The 20064-nt window shown below is 38.8% G+C and overlaps 1 long non-coding RNA gene across 1 annotated transcript in view; it reads right to left on the minus strand.

The window, feature by feature from the left end:
• Positions 1–15915: 15915 nt before the first annotated feature.
• The window catches only part of LOC311098129, a 38539-nt gene continuing 34390 nt past the window's right edge, over positions 15916–20064 (minus strand). The window contains exons 2-3 of the long non-coding RNA XR_014609378.1: positions 16728–16853; positions 15916–16467 (exon numbers count right to left, since the gene is read on the minus strand). This is a non-coding gene — a long non-coding RNA (uncharacterized lncRNA). The remainder of the gene's footprint in view (positions 16468–16727; positions 16854–20064) is intronic.

The raw sequence follows: 20064 nt of genomic DNA on the forward strand, positions 1-20064 counted from the left end.
CGGGAGTGACGCTCTGCCAAGATGGCGACAGCAGGCTCCGCCCACTTTGGGCGTCAAAAATTCTCTTCAGAAACCTACGGATGACATCACGGACACTACGTCCATAATTTGTATTTCTTTTTGCCCCATGGACCTGCCTGTCCAACTGGATGACCATACCTGGGACCTAGTCAACCTGTCGTGCCAAATTCACTACCCAGACCACTCGCTCCGTGTCTTTTATTACACTTATAGCGAGCAGTACAAGGCACACCAGTGGATTGTCCATGGAAAGATTTTGCAGTGTTTGTGGAGTGGGTGCTGGTATGTAACCGATCTACATTTACCATCTGCCCAGCTGAGGAGGACATCGCTAACCCCACACTCAGAGACCAGCCAGCCACCAGCCATGATCAGGACGAAGATTATGAGCCCACCGCAGACAGAGAACCTGAGCCTGTAGCGAGAGACAAACCAGAGCCAGAGTCTTACCAGGTTTGTGTGTCGGCTACATCAACCGTTCCTGTGGGGCTGCTCGTGGAGTTTGAGGGGATGGAGTGGAAACCCTGCCCACATGTCCACAGTCGAGGTGATGCTGGATCCGATCTCTATGGACAGTTATGGTGTGAATGAGTTTAAAAAGGATGTATCCCTTTTTCTCCAATCCCCACTGGTCCCGCCCAGCTCAGACTTTTCTGTGTCTCCAGAATTCCTGCCCAGCCTCCTTCTCCTACCTCCTCTACCACAGCCAGCTAGTGTGTCGACCCCCCCTCTGCTCGTCCCTTTCAGCACCCTAACTCATCTATCCACTCTGATGCGCTGCATGGATGCACAATCTAGCTTCCAGTCATCAGCTCGGTCCTGGCAAGAGAATCCCTTGGCTCCATGTCAACCCTCCAAGCCCTCACTTGCTCCGCCGGGGTTTGTCAGTCAGGTGTTGACCCTACTACACCACGGTCTTCCATTCCTCTGGCTGTGCTTTGTCTCTCCATCCCCTTGCCTCCGTCAGGCTCCTTCTTTCTTCCAGCATTGCCTTGGTCCTCACTCCCTCCGGCTCCACCCCGGCCTGCCGTCTCCTCCATTCCAACTGGGACTCTTACACCAGGGCCGTTTCTAGGCATAGGAAACTAGGTGGTCGCCCAGAGCGTAAACAGCTTGGGGGCAGCAGTAAGAGCCCCCACCCCACCAAGAGATTTTTTTTTATTTATATGTATTTTATTATTATTATCATTATTATTTCTATTATATTATATTTGCACTAAGTGCCTGTCTTTTTGGCAAAAAATGCCTCTAAATATCTACAGTGGCATAGGTCGTAGGGCGTGAGGTGCTTAAAGTAGCTTTTGACGCGTTCGACCCGAGTTCGAATCCGCCTTTTGCCGAACTCGCTCTTCTCCCTTTTCCCAACACATGAGATGTAAAATGTATAAATATCTCTATTGTTATATTTTGCCAACGAACTCAAATCAAAACCATGAAATGGCTTTGTGAGTGCACTTACTTACACATTGACTCGTGACAGACAGTGCACAATAAAATATATGGTTTAAACAAAGTAATAATTACATGCTTGATGCAAAAATATACAAAATCAAAGACTACTGTTAAACATCAAATGTCAGTGTGCATCTAGAGAAGAAAAGCATAAGGTTATTCTAACAGTTCAGTCAGGAGCTCAGAGAGGTTTCATTTTGACAGTATCACCAGGAAACACCTGCATATTTGTGGGAAGAATCTATCCGGTCTGTTAAAAATATATTACATAAACAGTCACAGTTAGCCAGAGTTAATTGTGATATTTAGTTCAGCAAATATAAAGATTGGATTTTAAATACCAAAAGCTCTAAGATTATCAACAGAACAATCTCATTTAACTTTGTGTCTGTCTCATATTTTGTTTCTTTTTTGAATGGGCTTTTTTGAGTTTTACTTACTCCCAAAAGTTGATATTCTGGTCAATGTAAATACATTTGACAAATCAATTGGATAAACACAGTAATTTAAGTTTACGAAATAAACCAAACAAAATGATTACAGTGTAATAGTGTAATTGTGAATGGAGATGCAAAGGTTTTAGTGAAACTGAAAAGGTTAGCAGGAAAATAATAATTATGGCATATTAGGGAAAGAGACATAAAAATACACACACTCAATATGATAATATTCAGGAGTCATGACATGCAGTAAATTCAACGGAGATGTGCTGCAGAGTGCAACAGGTGCATCTTCATACATAGATCATGTCATATTGAGGTTTGCCCCTTAACATTGTTGTACAAGATGTAGAATATTTGGAGCCACACTCTATTATAAAGCCCTTCTTCATTTCTTTTTTATTTAATAAATTATTAATATTTCAGAATGTATATATCATTTAGGATCTATAACTAATTGAACTGCGATGCCAGTTGGTGACCATGTAGGTCAAGTAATAAAAAAAATGAAAAAATAAAAATAAAAATAATACCTTTTTAATTTTCTTGTAGATTCTCTGTGTGAAGCCTTAAGGTGAAACATGATGATGAAAAAGAGAAAAACATAATGGATAAAGTGATCATTAATTTACAGATGTTTCTGACATTTTTGTTGTGAACTAAAATACTGTGCCCCACCCCCGTATACACAGAGTGACAGTCCATAACAAAAACAGACCTCTCACAAGAAAGCTTTTCATCAGATCCTGGAGTTTAAGTTCCAGTCTATATTTTGAGTCTGCTTGAAGAGTGTGGTTTAAACAAAGTAAATATTATTTTTGATTCTAAACATAAAATAACAAGGTTATTGTTGGAAACCAAATGGAAGTGAGCCTCTAGAGAAGAAAAGCATAATGTTATTTTAACAATTGGATTCACTATAGTGATAATTCTATAATCTATAGAATCTAAAATGACACAAGATTTGCGGTCCCAATATGCCTCATTTCAATGACCCAGTGCTGAGGGAGAAAGTTATCTCATCTCACTTTATTGGCACATTTGTCTGAGTATATATAGTAAGAATATGAGGCGAGTTACACAGAGTTAACCAAACATACCTTCCATCATATAGGAATACATTGAATAACAAGTCCATATGGTCAGTTTCTGGCTACCACAAGCACATCTGCAGCCAAGAGGACCCTATACTGTGTTAGAATAGGGAGAATAGGAGACCATTCCCCATCCTAGAGATCCACATAATGAGGAACAGATGTTGCCAGTACCTTCTTAGAGAACAAAGAAATCCTTCTGTCATATTCTACCGTCCTAGAATTCTTTCAGACGCCATAAAAAAATTATACACTAATTTGTTGAGGACTGTTTTAAGAGGTCATTGTTAATTGTAAGGGGTTTATGAAATGAAATGTTTCACTGTGGCCACTCCATGCACAGTGATGCATGCCACCTCAAATTCTCCTCATGCAACAGGCTTTACAACAACCTCTTGATGGACTCAGCACATTTTAAATAAAGCTATAAGCATTTAAAATGTTTAAAGGCATATTTGAGATGTGCAATGCCATTATTATGCTATGAATTTATTTAAACTAGAAATAGCCAATAGACTAAGCTGTGGCCCATTACAGACGAAAAGGTTTTTACAATTAACCAATTTTTGTGTCTTGGACTGAGGTTTTTGTCATAACTTTTATCACTGTGGCCGCTGTATTGCACAATGGTCCAAACCATATCAAATACTTGTGTTTATTCATGGGCCGCTTAAGATTTTTACCATCCCTTCAAATAGCCTACTTGAAATGTCAATATAAGAACAATCAAATATACAGTAGACTGTACCAGACAAAGAATAAACAACATATAATTAGGCCTACTGAATTCTATTTAACCAATGACCTGAAAAACAGAAGCCTAAATTCTATAGGAGGCAAACTAATGCTCCCTAAAAGCCAGGCTGCTAATAAAGCTATTAGCATGAGTCATAAAAAACATTTTAAATTCTTTTAAATTGTGTAAAACTAAAAAGTAAAAACACTTTAATTCGTCTTGCTCAGTGAATGTTTCGATAGCTTTCGTTTGATGTTACGTATAGGTTTCCTCTCTGTTTCATGGACAAGAAAGGCTCATCAATGCCCTGTCCAAATACCCACACTTGCGGTCTTGGCCACTCGAGAGTGCGGTCAGGCGACAGGAAGGAAGTGCGTAAGACTGTCATATAGCCTATCATCCGTTGAAGTCCTATTGGGAAGTTCGTATTTATGAAGTGGGAAGTCGTGTTTACGGCGGCAGGCGCATTTAAGTCACCTTTGTTTGGAGTAAGACTGCGGTGTACTTTCTCTTAATTAATTACACAAAAATACAGCAAGGTTCACTTCAAGAAAATTAAGATCAAAGAAATGTGCATTAGGCGTGTTTTTCTTTTCTTTTTTTTTTTCTTCTTTTTTTAATGAATGAAGACACTGAAGATTTATCTTTACATATTTTGGTATAGTGCTATAATATTTTGTGCAGGCTTTAAGTAGCCTATTGTGGTATTCCGCCATGTTCATCAACGACACTCTTTGGGGTTAGAATTAGGGGTGGGGTTAGGCGTGGGGTTAGGATTAGACAATCAGGTAGCCTACGGACTTCAACGAGGGGGAATAATTTGGCAGGGGGTCGAAATTCGGCACAGCATCAGCACTTAAAGAAATCTCGAGCTTCTGAATCCGTGTATCATTCGTTCAGTCGTTTCTTGATTTAATATTGAAAGTAGAAAAATGAGAAAACGGTTCCTTTTTCATTCCATTTCATTCGTTTTTCACGAAAAACAAGAATTTAGCTTGATTATTCATTTTTCGTTCAGAGGTAGAACCATAGACTGTAAAAAAAGATGGACGACGCCCCTTCGCTCTCTTCCATGAGAACTGAAGCCGCCAGAGTCCCGATATGGCGCTGACATATTGGAACTTGAGTCTGCGCAGTAGCGATCTCGGGACCAGACCTGCGCAGTAGTGAGCAGGAAGTAAAGCCGCGAAATCAACGCTCCGCCCTCACTCTCGCAGAGTGCACTGAGGGAGAGTGGATTCTGCACACTTTTAAAAAAATTGATTGCCGTACGACAAGAGGCTTGTTAAAATAAAGTAGGCTAAATACAATCTCCTCAGTCCTCCGAAGATCCTGAAAAAAATGTCCGTTAGTGCTTCAGTGACTACTTCGCTCGAGAACCTGTCAATCACAGCTGTCAATCATGACGTTACACCACAGCATCACGTAACTAACTAAAAACCAACTTATTTTTGAAACAGACACTTGAACTTACATCAGCGTGATAAACGACAGCAAATGAAAGAAACCACCTTTGGAAAAAAGATATTTGAAGTGTAATTTAATTGTTTAGTTGGTCTCACGTCCCGCTGAATAACATGGGAGGCGGGGCTTATGACCTATACTAGGACCAGTGATGCGCGGGTCAGTGTATAAACAACCCGCACCCGACCGACGTTTTCAACTAACCCGCCCGCAACTCGGACCGCAAAAAAAGAAAAAGAAAATATTGTACCCGACCCGCTTCCTGACCCGTATTTTTTTTTAAAGTAGTAAATGCTCATCGTAGCGTCATTGGTTTTGTCAAGAATTATAAAAAATCGTCAATAAGCTCATAATTTGTACTAAAATAGTCTAAATGTTTAGTTTTAAAAACAATTTTTAAAAGCTGGCTATGTCTATTTTGATGTTTCTGCGCAAATTCAGCAGACAGTGAGGCTCGGGTTTGTTCCGATCAGAGCTTGTGAGCGGAGAGCTCATTTCTGAATATTCCGCTATCCGCTCACTCATTCCGTAGGGTCGCTCACTCAACCCAGAATGGCCTGCTGGTTCGAAAATATGTGGAATAAGGGCTGCCTCCGACTAATTTTTTTTCCTAGTCGACTAGTAGTTGTTCATTTAAGCCATTCGTGGACAAATCGCCCCTTTATATTAATTTAATTACTTAAATAGGCTATAGCCTAGCCTACAGGATAAATAAGCGTTATGACCGCACGCATAAAGCTTGTCACAAAGAACCGGTTAAAGTAATGATTATGAATGTGTCTAAATTAGCAAGGAGACATTTAATTGTTTAGTAATAAACTGGTGTTTTCTGTGTCGCTGCAAAGATGAAGTTGACGATTCGGACTCACCATGAACGCCAGAGAGAAGCTTTCTGTAATATATAGCCTATATTTCTCAAATCTGTGAGGCACAAGCTGAGTTTCGGCGCCCTCAGTTCACATGTGCAAGTGCCTGCGCCTTATTACATTGCCTGCTATATATTTGCTTCTTATTCATTAAATACAGGCAATTGATTGATAAAACATTGATCAAAATTAAGATACAATTTATACAAAACGAAAATCTTTTAAAAAGAGTTTTCTATAAAACAAAACTTAATGAAGTCGTCAAAATCATGTTTTACCAAAAACAGCGCCGTTGCTAGGAGGGCGCCAGCGCCTCTGCCTTTCAGCGCCTCTGCCTGAGTGGATGATAGCCCTGAAGACGCCTAGCAATGATATACCTTTAGTGGTAGTATACCTTTAGTTAAGTTATACCTTAAGAGTCTTCGTAGCGCATGATGCGTATGATGCGTAATGGAGATTCCAAAGCGCTCTTCTTTGGTCAGAACCATGGATAGCGATCGCGGATAGGTCTGTCCTATGCACCGAAACTTTTAACAATGCAACAAAACATTTAAAGAGCATCAAGCTATTAAAATCTATATTATGTATACGCACAGATCATATAACATAGGCTATATTAGTCAATATCTTTTTATTAGGTTAAGCAGTGATTGGATAACGTTTTTTATTTTTTATTTAACGTTTTTAATTTAAGGCCCACCCACAATTGGTCTGGCCCATCCAACACTGGAATTCTGGCGCTGTGCCTGGTTGGTCGTGCCAGTTGGCTATCAAATGTGTAAATAGCATCGCAAGAAGTACACATGACAAAGCCAGCACTTTGGTCATCATCTTTCATTATTTCGCCAAATGTCTCCCACACTTTGCTCTATCTATTTGTGTATTTGCGTAGCTTCCACTCCCCAGTCTTCACCTTTTCTCTTGCCGCCTCCATCTCTACCTGCAGACCGAGCTTGTTCCTAGTCGATTGTCGAGTTCACGCGCATAGGTTTAGTACCTATGATCACGCGCGTGAACTCGACAATCGATTACTATGGACTTCGACCGAAAACAGGATGTAAATACAGGTATGAGCGCTGGCTGAATAAACATCATTTTTATTCATATCTTTCACATCTACTGCAGTCAGATTCACCCGTGTTCACTCTGAAGGAATCACTCACATTGGCTGTGCACTTGTTATGACACATCAAGGATGTTAAGAGGCTAAAAGCAGGTTTAAAACGTGCCCCATTGAAGTCAACAGGGTGCAAATTTTAAAAAGAGGATAACACCGATTTTTGACGTTGTTCTCTGTACTGACAGCACTCCAAATGTACAAAAAAAATGAGCTCAATGTTAAAATTGACCGGAGTTCTCCTTTAACGTTACATAGTTAAAAACCTTGTTGTTGATCAAAGTTGAAACGATGATGAAAACGTGTTGTGTTTGGGGTTGCGCTGCCAGATATACAGCAAAAAGTGTAGGGGTTTCATCGATTTCCTGTGGGTGAGGGGGTTGTAGCGAGTGGACGTTGTGTCGTCAAAAGTAGGAAATCTTAACGATCCCCTAAAATATATGATTCATCCAACGTTTACATTTCTGCTGCCAACCCTGCTTGCCCTTCAACTCTGCTTCGTATTCTCAAAACGGTCCATCTACAAAATCACAGCAGAGCATTTATCTTCCGCCGGGGAAATTTAATATTAGTAAACTTGTCTCTTTTGAAGATCAGACCCATTGCCGGTCACTGCCTGAAGTGAAAGAGGGCTGCCCACTCTCACGCATTCGCCGTGAGACTCACGCAATTGTCACCTTTCACACGCTCTCACGCCACACATCCATTTTCTCACACAACTTACCGAAATGTATATTCCTGATACATAATATCGACCAATCAGTGTTTTTCAACCGCGCAAAGGTCAATATAACAGCTGGAGAACAATTGTCACATAACATGAAAGCCATTTAATGACTATGATAGGCTATATAGCACGTTATTTTGGCTAGAAAAAAAGAGCTAGAGAGTATTTTGCTAATTATGTGTAGGCCTACTATATTACATATTTATTATATTTTTTTACTTATATCATTAAACACAGTTGTTATTATGATAAAAAAAAATGCAGTAGCCTATATTTCTATTTTTTTTTATTACATTTTTACTGTCGACAGTGGGCCTCCCTTCCAAGCAATTTACCATAGACTGTAAAAAAATATGGACGTAGTGTCCGTGACGTCACCCGTAGGTTTCTGAAGAGCATTTTTGAAGCCTAAAGTAGGCGGAGCCGGTGTGATGAACAATCGGGTCCGGCTGAAGAAATGGGTCCGGGCTTAGGACCCAAGCAATCCGATTGGTTCAAAGCACGTTTTATGGGTAATCGCTTAAGTGCCTGGTTATAAATCATACAAAATCACTTTATTATAGAAGACGTTTGTACTACGTTATAACGAGTCATCAATGTATTTAATGTATTTTACATTATACGTTTCATATACTAGTATTTAACCGAAGCTATAGATTGTGAAATTGAACATTTCTCGTTGTTAGTGTGTTTTTTAGTTAGCTTAGATAGTAGCATAGCATTCAGCTAACGTTATCCGATGATCGTGCTATGAGCTTTACCTGATATTACTGCACTGATACTGCCTTACCGTATCGCGAGAACAGATTTAGATCAGGCATACTACTGGCATACTAATTGGGTCCTAAGCCCGGACCCATTTCTTCAGCCGGACCCGATTATTCACCACACCGGCCGTCGCCATCTTGGCCTTGCGTCACTCCCGGATAACAGAAAATAGGCAAATAGGCGGGGCGTGACGGGCTTTGGTGGAGCTGAGGAACCTGGCCATAGATATGAGCCTGGCTATCTGAAATCACCTAGCTCGACGTGATCGAGTTAGCTGATGATGTAAAGCCAATTAAAAGTTCCTATTTTTGCCCTTCAAAATATTATAATAGTTAAAAGACATGGCTACAAGTGAGACTGTGTATTGTGATTCTGTACTATTCTGCTAGTTGAAAATTTATTATGCAGTAACTTAATATTACTTCGAGAGTGTGTGTGTGACAGTGATTTATGTGCATGGTACATGTCAATCACTCTTTCTTATGGTCCGTCAGCGCGGCATCGATCGTCAAGTTCGTAGAGAGCTTATTCAGTCCATTTTAAATTCTGATTTTGGCCGCCTCTCAAATGAGTTAAACCATAGATATATTGCCTTTGAAGTGCAAGTAAATGCGCTAGAAAATCCGCGCTCATTCATGTGCATTTATAGTACGGACGGAGAAAGCGCCGACGCCTGCATGATTTCATCTGACGGTACATAAGAATATTATAATCTATCTGTTCCGTGAGAGCAGAACGAACAAGCCTTTATTGACGTTTTTTAAATTTGAAAACTCCAAAAAGCAACGAAATTGTCAGACATCCATTAGTGCATGTTCACAGAGGAAAACAACTGAAATACAGCGCTGGTTGTTCTCTCGAACGATACTCGACGACAACGACGGAATCCAAAGACGTGGGCTTTGTACCCAAGTAATGGGTGTATTAAATTGTATGAAATAATCCCGAAAAAAAGCACAAACACTGCAGAGAAGGCAAGTTCAGCAGCTAACACTTGCTGAGGTGAAGTGACGGCTAGTAACAGCAGACAAAGGGCTAGCATTGACAGCGGCAATCCATCTGTCACTCAAGTGGCCACACCCTTAAATTTAAATATTAATCAACTAAACGGATGAGTTATAAAAAAATTCACCCCCCTCACAGTTGTTATGAAGGGCAAAATTAGCTGTATAGACCAAAGCCAGAGATCCAGGCTGTAAACATGTTTTTTTTCTGCTGTAAAGTTGGTAATTTTAACATGGGGGAGATACAGATTTGACTCACTTCTGCAGCCAGCCCAAGCGGCCAGTTAATGAATTGCAGTTTAACTCACTTCCGTGTTGGTTTCAAGAGAGAGACGGGGAGGTTGCCGCTTGCAATTTACTAGCGTTGCCATAGGAACGCTTCGGCTTTTGCCACCCGGAAGAACGTCTATTACTGTTGTGACGTCATGGTGAATTGTCTTATACATCATGCATTATGTTCGGCAACTCGCGTGCCCCGAAAGCGCGAGATGTCGAGGGAAACATACCAATCCACTGTAAGTTAAATTAATTAGACATTACAATTTGGTAGTAAAACATGAAGTTTTGCATATTTTATTGGTGCAAAGATTAGTAGGCTGTGTATTTTGTACAATTTTGCAACTACTTTTTATACGTTAAGCACCCGTACAATAGCGACTTAATATTCTGTAACTGAACAGACTAGATTTTTTTTAAGCAAAGCATTTAAGTATTATCTCTAAACACTTAAAAAAAATAAAAAAATAATCCAACACTATGTGTCCTATCGGGTAATTAAAGTTCTACACTTGCACTCTTCACGCACACTTGAACACTTGGGCCAAATAAAAGAAAATACTTCATGTAAGTAGACAAGTGGTCAAGTGCAAAGACCGCAAGTGTGGGTATTTGGACAGGGCATTAGTCTCGGGTATCCTAGGGTTTATGTACACGTGTAAATCATCGTGGTAGTTGTTATCACAGTGGCGTAAAGCCAGACAATAACTAATGCTCCAGTTCTAGTGTTTATAACCTAGCCTAAAAGAGAATCCACAGACTTTTCAAAAAATGACCGTAAAAGTCGTTCAAACAACAAATAATCCAGCATACAAAAAAGGAGCTATATTATGGAGCAATATTTATCACTTTTTTTCTTTTTTTCTTTTTTTTATCACAGCCTGCATGTATGCTTTAATTTAATGTAGGCTATGTGTGCATAGCAATATATGTTTTTGTCTTTCAGGAGATTTTAACTCTACTGCCAGGATGTTGTTGAAAATAAGAATTTAAGTGAAAATTAAGAATGAATTAAGTGACTTGAATAAAGGTTATAGGCTATCTCAATAAAATTATCAGACGCTAAACTTACAATCTTCCTAGCCAACTTTTCCATTAATCTTTAATATTTTATTCATTTTAATTAATATTCCTGAAAATCTGATATTGATGTCCATGATCGTGCATGGGAACCCTGTTCACAAAAAATGTGCATTTTTGAAGATAAACGTTTTCTTAACCGCACAATTCGCAACAAAAAGAACAGCCACTGCTAAGAAAAGCATTTCAGAAAGTGCCATAATCCAACAGTGAATTATTAATATCGCATCAAAAGTTCATTAGGCTGTTGGGGAACACGGAAGAGGCTTTTAGTTTAACCCTGGTGATTCCTCTGACTTTTAGCTCCGCCTACTGGCCCGTCACAGTACTGGACTATTTAGCGTTGAAATGTTTGTTGCCTCCAGATAATGGCAGTTGTCCTTTTGTCTATACATCAAATTGAAATTAATTAATTTTGTGATTTCATAGTTTGCTTATATTTGAATCCAGCCATGCTATTTAATGTTGTTTAGCTTTGGATGAATATCTATCCATATATTCTTTTGGGAGCCTCCAGCATCTCGGGCCAATATCTGATATCTGACACATCTGATATTGAGCTCTATTCAATGTTTGACGTGTTTGGTCATGTTATAGTAGCCTATATATTACTAAAAATGAACTAATCAATAATTTAGTTTTAATTCATGATAATTAAAAGAGATGTTCCAATGAAATAAAGTGACTTTATACTTTGCAACTGGTCTGGGACTTCTGTCAGTAATGTTTTTTTTAAATGGATGTTCTAGATGAATGTTAGATCTACAATAGATTTTCTTCTCTAAGATCAGATCCCTGCTTTCAAAACAATTAACACTCAATTTCACATGGAATGATTTCAGTAGGCCCCAAACTGGTATGTGCAGGGTTGATAATACACACATCACAGGAAATTTACACAGCAATCACAATTGTATTTTTTTTTTCTTCAAAATTAACAAACATTGTTATACAAATAATAAGAAAGCATGAGAAGGGGAAAAGAAAGAGGCGTCAGTCAGAGTGGTGGAGGGAGTTGAGGAAGGGGTGTAACGAGAGGAAGAGTGGAACAGGTAGAAAAAGATGAGGGGAGAGGAGGAGAGAGTTTAAGAGAAGGAGAGGGCATAAAGAGGAGAATGGGGAAAAGGTAAAAGGAAAAGGGCATTGGTGTAGTGGAATGAATAAGAGGAGAAATTGCATGAACAGAAAGAAAGGGGACAGCAGGATGGAAGAGAAGTGAAGAGATGTAAAAGGTGCAGACTTTTAAAAGAAATGGGAATCACGCTCATGGCCTCTTCTTGGGAGAAGCTAAACAGATCCAAAGTGTTATATGGCATTACACATCTATTTTTATGAGTATTGTGATTGCTGATAGTGTACATTTGTAGTTTTCAGACAGCCTTAGCATGGCAAGTTCTGTAAATGTCCAAACATTTTTCAGAATTAAAGTCTAGAACACTGAGGTGGATGACCAAGTTTGTTTTCAATGCAATAAGAGCGTGCCACTTTTAAAAAATGCCACCAAACAGTACAGACAGTAGAACTTCTATAACAAAAACCCTCATTGAAGAACTATATGATAAACATGTATCTTTATTAGTGTATTTGTATGCCAATAGCTGAATATGTTATTAAAAAAACAATAGAGAACACACCTGTAGTTTTGAAGATAGTATTTACTTTTAATAAATGCATTACTAGAATAAACTGCAGTGCTTCATTATGCAGTGAATATTAAACCGTGTTAATTGTTTTGAGAACAACTACATTCATTAGAAGAAATGTGTCAAATCAATTGAGAAAAATAGTAACATCAAATATGTTTTTCTCACTGTTCCCGGTTAACGTCAATATTACCACTTGATGGCGCAAAGGCCTTTACAAAACAACCGTGCTCCTCATCCAAATGCATGAAACTTGTGCATAATTTCGAAAATGCACAAGTTTGAAACGTGCTCTTTTAAATATTTCAGTAATATATTGTAACAAGTATTTGTGTTTATTTTTTATTTTAAATTAATTTTTTTAATTAACATTGAAAACACATTTCAATAAATCAAGTGAAAAATCATATTTCCCTGGCCTCTTTGTTCTTGATCTGGATGCTCTTTTTGAATTTCTCATGTTTTTATTATGTTTTTTTAAGGTTTGAATTAACCTTGGGCCCTAATTATGAACTTAACAAGTATTTTTTTTAAGTAGTCTACTTTTTATATTTTCACACAATATGCAGTTAACATGTTTCTAAAATGCTTTAATTTTCTTCTCACACAAGCTTACACAATACCAAAATCATGGATCTTTCTTGTCAAGCATGCCAGAAATGAAGACATAATGTTCCAAACCCAAATAAAGTATAAAGCCTCCACTTCTGCAACAACAGCAGCTCAGCTCAATTATTTCTATTACATGGACATACACAGTAATAACAGGTTTTGTTCAATGTGGATTGAGAAAGGAGAAAACATTTTTTTTAGTTATTTTTACAATCCCTTGGACACATTTCTCAAACCTTTCACATGAGCAAAACATCAGTCTATGTGAGCTAAACTGGGGATCATTTGTCATTGCTTTGGCACAAAATGTAGGTATTCAATGACTATATTTCAAATTACATCAGTTCTTTTCTCTCTACATCAACAAAACTCTACAGGCCAATTTATAAGTGAATTATAAACATCAGAGACTGAGAGTGTCATTCTTGCTTCGTAAAGAGACTTTACAAAAGAAAACATAGTGTACTGCTGCCCGTTGTATTTTCTTAGGTCATTGTTTTATGAGTGACAAAGTTTGTTTGTTCGTTGTCAACCTTTGTTAATGTTCTGGAAGAATGAGTTGATTTGAGACCTGAATGAATTGTTCTGTCAGCTTTAGTGCATTTTGAATGTGATATTAACTGCTGTGCCAAGCTGGTTATGAGAACTGTGTTAAGGATTTCGAAAAAGTGTATTGAAAACTGTGTATGTGTCCTATAACGATTGTAAAAAACTGTAATATCTGGACAAGGGAGAGGAATATTGAGGGAGGACAGGAGTAGTTCAGGACAAGGGAGGAGAAGAGGAAGGGGAGAGAAGTAAGAATGTGTGATATTCTGCATCTTTATGTTTTTTTGTTTTGTTTTGTTTTTTACAAACGCAGAACCAAAAACCATGTATGTTGGATCTTCTGTTAAGGTCTGTGAAAGGGCATAAACTACCAAGGGGGCACCATCGACACCCCCACCCCTGCAAGGCAATTTCAACTGAAGTTCTGCGTATAGGGGACCCATTTGACCAGTGCCCTGAGCAATTATGTAACTTGTGTAGCTATTTTTTCCTACTTTACATTACATTCTATAAAGTAATGACTCATTCACTTCTATAAAGTATATTGCCAACAAAATGCACACATTCAACACTCAACCAAGAATGGTTGAAAGTATAAGGAAAAGTATAAGAAAAGTGAATTATAAAAAACAGTGGATTATATATTGTCTGTATGCTGAGAGAACTGAAACATGACAAGTAATGCAGTTTTTTTAATGCCATCAACTGTTAGTAATTTGATATTCAGTGCTATTATTAACTATATGTCCCAGGTGGATAGAAAATGGTGTTTAAACAGAATTATTAGATACTGAATTAAGTTTGCCTTGTTTTGATAGAGTTAATGCATATAGAAAAGGTTTTTTTTTTTTTCATTTTGAATGGAGAGTTGGTATTTAATGTGTATTTAATGTAACATAATGTGGTTTTGGACAGAAAATTAACTATTTGACTGTTTGTGTGATGCAGGTGTTGCTGTGTTAAGAATTTAGAAAAAAGTACTAAACACTTGTTAGCAATTGTAAAAAAAAAAAAAAAAAAAAAAAAAAAAAAAAAACTAAGCAATGTAAGTAAAATAAACCATGGTATAGGATTGATAAAATATATATTTAATGTTTATTGTTGCAGGCTTTGGTTTGAAATGTAAACATTTTAACATTTCCAAGAATTGTTAGTCATAAACATGAACGTTTCACTTCAGCAGGTGTGAGGGGAAAAAGAGGAAGAAAGACAGACCCTGAATACACAGACGCTCTCGAATAGATCTAATTCTGACTTTCTGAAATTCATTAGAGAGAACTTAGTCAAAGTAAACACTTGCCCACCACATTTGCATAAAAGCAAAGCAAATTGGATGGACCACAAAATGTAAATCTTAAGTATTAGTTGTAATGTAGACTACACATAAAGAGGATGTTGTTACAATTAAATACATTTTTATACATTTATACATTTTACGGCATTGTAAATTGTTTTGAATTGTTTAGCTCATCAAGCTTAGTTGTTATTGCGTGTAGATACATTTATTATAGTTTGGCTATTATTAAAATGTTTCCTTGAGCGCTCAGATGTTTGCATCTGCTCCGTCTGCTTTGGTGATTCTCAATCCCCAGAGACAAAATATTCAAATACAACAACTGAAACTGAGAGAAACACATCTACATTGCAATAGTACCTTAAACTAAAGCTTTTCTAGGAATATATAGTCATTGTGTGCAGTTTAATCAGTTAATCAGTTTGGTTTAGCTTGAATCTATGATAATCAGTTCTTCTTAAATGTAGAGGGGTAAATGACCTGACGTGCATATTTTTGTGTCCAAGTGCATTATTTCCTTTTGAAATAATTTGATAAATGCATGACACTTATTCTATAACACTTTATTCTATTAAACCTATTTAGTTTAAATTCATTTTTAGTATATTTAAATAATTCGTTTTTATCTTAAACCCCCAATATTTGGTGCAACTGTCCGAACTAAGAAAATTATTTAAAATGGTGTCTTAATAATACAAAATTAAAAACTAAATACTATGGAATCATTTTAGTTTTGAAACCTTTGTGAAAGGTATAAAAAAACACATTTTATAAATATCAGTAGTTTTATTGTAAAGCTGTTGAGAATTGAAAAACTTTTGTCCACCAATTTGTTTATTCTCAAATGTGTGGAACATGCAAACATGGCTCTTTGATTATAAATTGACAAGGTAATAACAGTAATGATAATACATCATCCAGATGTCCTCAACTTATCCTTGAAGCAGAGTGAAAAGATTTGTAGATCTCTCTCAAATACTGGTAAAGACTGCTGATTTCATGTATGGGTAGGCTGGTACACTTTCCATGTCAGGTGGTACAACTATATTTTGTTTGTACCGCCTGACATAAAAAAAAAGTTAAAATGAATTTAAACACTTTGAAATGTTATTTAAAAACTGAAACTTGTTTAAACACATTGTTCATGACTCAAAATTTTGCATTTCATCAGTTTTTGTAAAGATCTTTTAAAAAACACCTTTCAGTACATATTTGTCAATATCTTCAAAAATGTGTGAATAGAGGCAAATTATGTAGATTCAACATCAGAATAAGAAAACTTGGGGTCTTCGGAAGTTCTTTTTAAAAATCATCAGTGCTTCATCTGGAAAAATTCAATAAGATCAATAATAAAAACCCATTTTAGTTACATAATGTAATCCAAAGTGAAGCCGATATGTAAATAACTGTGTGGCGAGCATTACAAGGCCTAGGGCCGTGAGCGAGCGGCACGAGGCCGCTGGCGTTATTACTCGTGCCACTCTCACGGCCCTCGGCCTGGTCTTGCTCGCCACAAACTGTAACTATCTTATTTATCATCTTATTTAAAATTATCTGTAGTCAATTTAGTAATGTTTGGGTTACCTTGAAGAGACTAAGTACAGCGCTGTATGTCAGAGAAAAGAGGAATAGGAAGATGAATGAGGTGGCAGTAGACCAGAGACTTCTGAACTCATCCTCCTCCAGAACATCTTGCAGTTCAGAGCTCCCCTGGAAAAGAAAACACATGTACATGGGGCATATGAACAGGATAAGCATGTACCCAAACATAAATCACACATCCTGAATTTAAAGTCCAATGTGTCTAAGGCTTCTAGTTAGTGTATAATTAAGAACATGGCGGCCACATGTAATGCCTGCGTGTACTCACACACATTCATTTGCACACACTGCTAAATGTACACAGAAGTGACAAACATATAACATTGTCCTCTCTCTTACTCATTGTTTCCGCATTTTACCATACACTTTATAAAAATATGCTCAAGCATATTCCTTTTTTGCCCCAAGTATCATTTCAGACATTAACTAATACTGACATATAAGTACACACTACATCCTTACAACAAAACATTTGCATGCCTTATTGATTGTAAATGTCAATATGGTGACTTTGGTGGTCACCATAAGTGGATTTACTGTGTGCAGAGTCACAATAATATTCTAATTTATCTAAATACTGATGAAACAGGACCAGAATGTAAAGTATGCAAAGTTTCTGATTGTAAGAACCACATAAGAGCTGGACTAAATCATGCAAAGTTGCAAACACAAAGATTTATTGCTTAAAATTGTAAAACAACATAAATGTCAAACCAAAATGAAATATTTTTGATTTGAAACATAGAACATTACAAACATAACTGTTATAGATGACATGAAAAGGTGGTACAGTAAGCAGGACAAAACGTCTCGGATTACTGGTGTAACCCTCGTTCCCTGAGTAGGGAACGAGACGCTGCATCGATACTCGATACTTCGGGGAATGCCTTCGGCATGTAGCGTCTGAAGTCAACTATGCAACTATTCCAATCTTGATTGGTGCAACGTCATTACGTCACCTGTGACGTCGCATGTGACGGTGATCCGGAAGCTATAAAACGGTCACAGGAACCAGGAAATGTTAGCTTCTAATTGGTCAAAGCAAGTTGTTCTCAGGGGCGCGAAAAGTGTGGCCGAGGGATGCAGCGTCTCGTTCCCTACTCAGGGAACGAGGGTTACACCAGTAACCCAAGACGTTCCCTTTCGTAAAGGGAACTCCCGCTGCATCGATACTCGATACTTTGGGGAACGAATACCCACGCCGCCACACTGAGAGAAAAACGCCCTGGTATAAAACATCTGGTACACTCATGGACGATAGAATGAGTAGAGGGCAGATCCAAACTAGCTTGTCATAAGATTTGGTGTAGGAAGAGGAGGTCTGGAGCCGGAGACTCGACTGACCTCCTGGATGGGAGCCACAGACAGTAGAAAGCATTAGATAAGAGGTGAAGGCAAAAGCGCACCTTGTACTTCAGATATGAATGGTTTTAGATAACCAGCTGTCTTTTTAATAAAGGGAAATAGCTCCTGACCCTTGACATAACTAGATGGACTGACTCCTCTCAGCCTGAGGCCTATATAGGAACCTCCAAGGCTATGACCTTGATCATCCGACACATGCGATGGAGGATGGAATACCTGAAGAATCATGATATTGCCTACAGGCACCTCAGTACTGGGGCAAAAATAATGTAGAGTGGCTCCCACGCTAGCAAGTAAGAGGGGGCAGCACCACCACTCTTCCAGGGAGTAAGACGAGCAGGAAGCAGACTCAATAGATTCTTGTATATATTCATATATACTCATATATATTCATATATGTCATCCACAGGACATGATTGGTGCCAGGGATAGCCCATCAGCCTGATGCCAATAGGCTGGATGAAAGGATTCATCCTCCAATCTACAGGATTGTGTGCCCTATGTCCCTACGTGCACACCCTTAGAAGCTTGCGGAGGGCATTAAGGCCGCCACAGAGGCCCTAAGCATGAACGGGAGATCCCGTTAGAGAGTAGGATGGAACACCAGTACTGAAGCCAGTGGGCAGTAATAACACTGGGTTCAATGCCCTCCCTAACTTAATTGTTTAGTTCCTAGTAGAGTGGGGTTCTAGAATGGATGACCTGACCACCTCGGTGGAAAGGGCAACCCTGTTATGGGTGGGACCCCCTCAGGGGCCAGACCTAAAGTCTCCACAACTCTGGTCTTGGATGAAATAATGTACCACCAGCTTGAGACAAGAGATCTCTCCTAATAGGGATTTCCCATGGAGGACTCTCCAAAAGACTTATAAGGTCCGAAAACCAAATTCGGGCCGGCCAGTATGGGGCTACAAGGAGTAATCTCAAATCAAATCAAATCAAATCAAATCAAGTATATTTGTATAGCGCTTTTCACAATACAGATTGTATCAAAGCAGCTTCACAGTATTAAATTAAAATAAAATAATACAACAGTTTGTTTCTAGTGGAATTTATTAATCTCACTCCGTACCTCCTGACCCCTTCTAGAACCCCAGGGAGCAGAGCGATCGGGGGAAAAGCGTACAGACGTGACCTCGGCCACGCCTGTACCATAGCATCCAAGCCCAAAGGAGCTGGGTGTGAGAGAGAGTACCAGAGCGGGCAATGAGAGTTCTCAAGAGAAGCGAACAGGTCAACCTCCGCCCGGCCAAACTCTCTCCATATAAGCTCCACCACCTCAGGGTGGAGCCGCCATTCCCCGGGCCTCAGCCCCTGCCTCGACAGGATGTCTGCTCCCATATTTTCAACCCCAGGAATATAAATAGATCTGACAGAGAGAAATCTATCCTGGGACCAAAGAAGAATCTGATGCGCCAGTCTACAAAGAGGGCGAGATCTCAAACCTCCTTGGCGGTTGATATAAGAGACCACCGACATATTGTCTGTCCTAAAAAGAACATGATGGCCTCTGAGGTCCACAAGGAAGTGCCTCAGGGCAAAAAATACAGCCAACATCTCCAAGCGATTAATATGCCATGTGAGATGATGGTCCTTCCAAGTACCTAGGGTGTAACGGCCCTCCATAACCGCACCCCAGCCCGTGAGGGATGCATCCGTAGTCAGAGTCTTCCTCTGACATGGTGCTCCCAAAATCGGGCCTTGAGACAGGAACCATGGTTTCTTCCACATGACCAGAGAACGAAGGCATCTGCGCGTAACTCTGATCGTGCGAAAAGGGTTTCCCCGAGGAGAAAATCCCTTGTTCCTGAGCCACCACTGCAAGGCCCTCATATGGAGCAGACCAAAGGGTATTACCGTGGAAGCTGCAGCCATAAGACCCAAAACTCTTTGAAAATGTTTGACAGTGATAGCCTGGCCTAACCTAATGCTCTTCATCGTGTGTAAAATAGTA

Source organism: Abramis brama (genome assembly GCF_963993115.1).
Source record: "Abramis brama genome assembly, chromosome: 1".
In the NCBI taxonomy this organism is placed as follows: Eukaryota; Metazoa; Chordata; class Actinopteri; order Cypriniformes; family Leuciscidae; genus Abramis; species Abramis brama.